We start from the raw sequence: 6303 nt of genomic DNA on the forward strand, positions 1-6303 counted from the left end.
TCAGTTGGGGCAGTCCCTACTGTTAATCCTGGTGCACATAAAATAGCAATCACAGGAGTCTTCAGAGATGCTGGGCCCACGTCACAAACTTGTTCCTTATGGTTGTGGCGAAAGGTATGTCCTCAGGGCACTCCCCTTTTTGGTCTATTCTGATAGATCCATTCCAACATAGCAATTTCCCTAAACTTTTGGATGCCTTCTTCTACAGTCACCAAGGTAGGTTAGGCACCTCAAGTTGTTCTAATCTAGGTCATCTGGCAGCCCATGCTTCAGTGAGACAACCAAATAAGGAATTAGATCCTCTCTTAGCCTCTCTTGCTGACACATTTAAAGAATCTGTGCTTAGGGGTCCCATATCCAGGAATTCAGACTGGTCTAATATTACATTTCTTGCACCAGTATCCCACACCCTTAGTAACCATTCCCAGGGATATTCCCCAGGCTTCTGCTTGCACGTGTTAGAAAACTCAAGCAGATCTTTATGAGTACAGCGCACTTCTTCCTGAGTCAACATCTGACCCTCACCTTTAGGAACTTTCTGAGACTTAATTCTAGTCACAGCCTTAGGGGAAATAATGGGTGGTGGGGGTGTTTCCTGGGGGCTCTCGGCATTATCTTGTAAAGCATCTCCTCCAGGCAATACTACAGATGCAGCCTCACCTGGTCTTTCAGCTTGAACAGGTTGGTTAATCTGCTCTGGTGTGGGTTGTTTTACTGATTGTTGGTTAATCCCCTCAGGTGGGAGGGGTGGATCTACTGACTGGGGTGGCTCAATCGTCTCTAAGGGCTCAATGTCCTCCTCTTCTGGATCATCAGCCCTTATGTTCCCATCCCATGTTTCAGGGTCCCAATTCTTTCCGATCAATGCCCTTACTTTAATATCAGACACTGTTCTAGACCTGCAATTCCGCTGACGCTATAATTCAGCTACTTGTATGATGAGACTCTGGATGTGATTTTCAGCAATATCAGCTCTATTACTAGAGAGATGACTCTCTTTTGTAGCACATGCAGAAGCTTTTAGGTCTGTTATTCGGCACTTGAGATATGCTTCTGAGGTTCTGAGATTATCCCTTTCCTTGATCACGTTTTCTATTGTAAGGAGGACCAGCCAACCAGCTTCCCTATACTTCTCATCCTGACCAAACTGCTGGAAAATACCCAGTACAATCACCCAGAGCCTCTCCTCTCACCAGCACTTCATGTATCGGTGGCGATACTGAGGATATTAGCTTTGTGACTTCACACCATGGATTAGCACCACCCTCTCTAGTAATGGTGGCAGACTTAGCCATGCCTTTAGCAGTAGAGGCAGCATTCTCGGGGCTGTTAGGCCTAATCAGGCTGGAGAGCCCATTGGAGAAGCCTACATTTATGACCGTGTTTCTCTAGAACCACTCCGAGTACCAACTGTGTTAGGTAGGGTTCTAGAGAAATGAGACCAGGAGATATATCACCTCACTTCCATGAAACAGTTAATATACTGGAAGCTCTTCAGCTCGTGGATTGCCGGGTCCAAGGTCAAGGAAGCAGACATGGAGTTCTCCCTCAGGCAAGGCAAGCAGAGTCTTCCCACAGGCAGCAAATAGCAGGGTAGGTCAGCAACAGTCAGTAGCTTGGGAGCTTAGTGAAGCAGGCCCTGATGGATGTTGAATGCAAGCAATGCAAGGCGACAGGATCCACCAGCCTCAAGCTTAATCTATGTGTGCACCAGCAGTGTGGCCGAGCAGGTCTCAAAGGAGCCTCAAGCTCTAGTGACATGATCCATGGGCTGGCCTGGTCCACGTGTGGTGTAACTCACAGGTCGAGCCAGAGAACTTAGCTACAGCAGCAGCACAAATGCTCCGGCCCGCTCCCATCGCCAGAGAGCAAGAGAGACAGGGGCAGGCCTTAAAGAGCCCTTTATCTCTTTGCTCTCCAATCAAACGGCGACCTGATTAATCCCACATGTTCCTATTGGCCAAGTTGGCAAAATAAACCTAACTATCACAGGGGGTATTGAGATAGGAGGGCAGGTGCTACTGGCAACCTGGACACCAGGGCTAGGGGCTAAGGGTATAGTCCTTGAGCTGCTTCTCCCCTACAGGCATCCCCCACCTCCCTCTGTGACCTCATCAGGTACTTGGCTTTAAATAAAAGCTACATCTGCACATAATAACCCGTACAGACCACTTTCCAGAACGCCAAACTCCTACATCCATCTACCAACTACACATCTCCCCTATGTATGAAATGCCTCTTCGTCAAGTTAATCAAGACTTGTAGCGACCCAACAGAACAGAATCAGGCTGCACATGAGGTTTTCAAATCAGTAAATCTTCACAGGGGCAGAAAGCCTCGCTCCCATGAACAGTTGGGTGGGTTTGAACTGCTGACCTTGTGGTTAGCCGCCCAGTGTTTAACCGTTACAACATATATTTGCTGTACGTACATTAAATACATGTCTGAAATTTAATATATCCAACTGTGACCGCCTGTATTCCAATGGTCAGCCAATGCCACAAAACTGAACATAACCGCAGAACCTAACCTACAGGAACCTGATAAAATAATCTTCAGATATGCAATTGATAACATCCGCATGTGAGCACACACTACAAGCGCAGAGTCATGATGAATCACAGCATCTCACTAAAGCATAAAGGGACTTTGGTGATTCAACCTGTTCATTTCACTGGCAAGGAAACTAGTGCCTGGGATTCTTCTTTCTTCCTCATTTCTATAAAATGCTGATATTATCTTTTTGCTATTACTTGCAGAAATGGCACTATACTATTCAGTAGAGTGGAGAAAATGATACTATACTATTCAATACAGCAGACCGAAAAGTATGTAGTATTCAGTGAGTCTGATGACCTCTGAATTCCAGAAATTCTCATCCTTAAGAGCTCTCTCTTTCCACAATGATTGCTGAAGACAAAATGGGTGCATAAGCAAATGTGAAGAAAGCAGATGGTGCCTGGCTATCAAAATATATAGCCTCTGGGGTCTTAAAGCCTTGAGGTTCAACAAGCAACCATCTAGCAGAGAAGCAACAAGCCCACTTGGAAAAAGCACACCAGCCTGTGCAATCATGAGGTGTCGATGGGATTGGGTAACAAGCATCAGAAGACCCAAAACAAACAAACATAAAACATAGTGTTGAGAACGATGGGGGACAGAGCAGAGACCCAAAACCCATCTGTAGACAATGGAACATCCCCTCACAGAAGGGTTACAAGGAAGGATGAGTCAACCAGGGAGCAGTGTATAGCACCGATAAAACACACAGTATTCCTCTGATTCCCTGAGGCTTCCTTACCCCCCACTATCATGACCCCAGGTCTGCCTTTCACTGCAGGCTAGACTGGAGCCTGTACACAGGTACCGATAAGAAGTAACAACACATGGAATCCAGGAACAGGAATGGGAGTAGCGATACTAGGAGGGTAGAGGGAAGGTGGGGAGAGGAGGGAAGGGGGAACCAATCACAATGGTCAACACATAAACACACACACACATGCACACACACACACACGCACACACACACTGGGAGAGGAACAACAGAAACCATGGGGGAAGGGAGACTGGTCGGTGTAAGAAATGAAAATAATAATCATTTATCATTTATCAAGAGGTCACAAGGGTGAGCGGGGAGGGAGGGGAAAAAAGAGGAGTTGATACCAAGGGCTCAATAGAAAGTAAATGTTTAGAAAATAATGATTGCAACACATGTATAAATATGCTTGACACAATTGATGTATCAATTGTTATAAGAACTGTAAGAGCCCCCAATAAAATGATCTTTTAATTAAAAAAAAAACTCTCTCTAACGTACTCCAGATAGTGTCATGGTCATGGCCAGGAGATACTCATGAGTGTCAGAAATGAGGGAAGGGAGAATGTGAGTTGTGTATAATTGGAGTGTTCCTCTCCACCTGCTGCACATCCCAGGGTACCTATGATTTGGTACGACAGGCAGGCACCTGTCTGCTAGAGAAAACTCTGATGCTCAGAGAGCTCTGCTAAGATGCGGTTGGAATTATGCCCAAAACCCTCCAAAATTCAGACTACCCCACAGGAACCCCAGTGTAGAGTTGGGGAGAAGGCTTCATATCAGAAACATCTCCAGCCTCAGTTTTGCTGAGCATAGGCTTTTAAAGTCCCCAGAACTATCTCCAATTATGTTGGCCAATTTTAAGCAATTCCCCCACCGCCCCACTCCAGTCTAATTTTTTTCAGTAGAGTTAATACAAACTCCATCCACTCTAATGTGCTCGATCATGGCTGTTGGTGGCTCCAGCTTTCCCGTGGCTCAGGCCATGGTATCCTCCATATCATACTGGCTGTATGCAAAAATATATCTGGAACCCAATCAGTTCACATCGACCCCAACTTTCATCCAAACCCCATCAAGTGTCGGCTGAGTGGCAACAGTCTCCTCCCTGGTTGCTCTGCTTCTACTCTGCCCCATGTGCCTCCAGCTCTCCTGCACCCAGCAGCCAGGAGGAGTCTTCGTAAATCAGGCCATGCCACTTGAAACCCTCACTCACAAAACTCACTCCCATCGAGTCAATGCTGACTACTAGCAACCCCCTGTGAATTTCTAAAACTGTTGACGGGAGCAGAAAGCCCAGTCTTTCTCCCTCAGAGCTGTTAGTGGTTTCAAACTGACGACCATAGGAATATTGCAGCCCAACTCGGAACCCCTACACCACCAGGGCTCCTCAAAGCCCCCTAGAGAGCTCTAATTGACAGAACTTCTGAACAGAAAATCAGTCAGGATATAGAGGACTTAAAACCCACTCTCTCAAGCCAACAGGCTTCACCACCACTCCACGCAGCACCAGCAAAATCAACACCACATTCATCAAAGAGCACTCATCAAGATAGACCATTGAACACATTTCAATAAATTTAAAAGGGTCGAAATCATGTATGATCTATGAACACAATGGAATTAAGTGAGAAATTTTTTTTTAATCTGTCACAAACATAAAATAACCAGAAAACTCATAAAGGATATTAGAAAATATATTAAGCCAAAAGATTAAAAAAACACAGCATAAACCATTTCGGACATACCTAAACCAATGATTAGAGGAAATGTTGTAGTTTTGAATTATTATATGACTCAAAACATAAGAAGGCTTCAAAATCAAAAACCTCAGCTTTCATTTTAAGCAGATCAGGGGGAAAAAATAATCAAAAGAGGAGGAAACATTTTTTAAGAGAGCAGAAATGGAAATAAAGGACTATTCTGAACAACTTTGTGCCAATAAGTTTGACCACCTAGATGAAATAAATGAATTCTCTGAAAAATACAAATTACTAAAACTGGCACAAGAAGAAAATAGGATTATCCAATTGTGATAGTGATTGTACTAAACTGCATGATATGATCAAACTGTGAAAAAATAAAGTGCTCTATATGTAGCAAAAAGAATAATAATAAATCTGAGGAGTCCTGTAACAATTTTAAACATCATTTAAAACATCCCCACAAGGAAAACTCTAGGTGAGGTACTATATTTGTGATTTCAAGCAAACATTTAAAAATTATCCAGGCCCCACAATTTCTTATAGAAAAATAGGGAATGCTACAAGGGTGAGTTAAATATTGCTGCTAAGGTTCCGGTTCATTCATGTGTTCAAACATGTCGCTGTGCTCAGATAAGTTCTCTCAGTGATAAACGTAGTCGCATTAGGATACCTTCCCCCAGACAGTGGCTTCCAGGGGGATCTGCTTAACTAGTTAAGTCGAGGCAGACAGGTCATCAGAAGGTTACGGCAACTGTTTCAGCGGCAGTACTCCAAAGGGGCAGTCTTCGGAGATTTGTTCCCGAAGGTCAGAGGATGATCACGGGGACTTAACTGAGAAGTGTCAAGAAAACTGAAAAGTACACCGGTAAGAAAAAAGCCAAGGAAGTTGCACCAAGCAACGTTTTTCGATCAAGCATCTCTTGGAGACTGTTTCTGTTTTAACAAGAAGGGGAAATACACACGGATGGAGCCTCCAGTGAACTCCCTCTGAGCACAGAGCAGGGACGTGACTAGCTTTGCCCTCATGCAGAGCGCGCTGGAAAGTGGATTGTTTCAGATGCAGCTTGGTTAAAATGTAAGACCTTATCATTTGACCTCCCTGTTGACCCATGTTAATTTTGTTGTAAGTTTTAATATTTTCTGCTTTCTTTTCGATCGAGATCTTTCTCTGTTTTAGTTTGTAATTGTTGTTGGTTTTCTTATTGTTGTTATTGTTTCATGTTTTTCTGTATGTGAAATCCAGGACAATAGCAGGGTGAATGGTTTCTTGGGGGCATGGCG

This window comes from Echinops telfairi, unplaced genomic scaffold, assembly GCF_000313985.2.
Source record: "Echinops telfairi isolate 266 unplaced genomic scaffold, ASM31398v2 ScPeMD7_7472;HRSCAF=8510, whole genome shotgun sequence".
Lineage (NCBI taxonomy): Eukaryota > Metazoa > Chordata > Mammalia > Afrosoricida > Tenrecidae > Echinops > Echinops telfairi.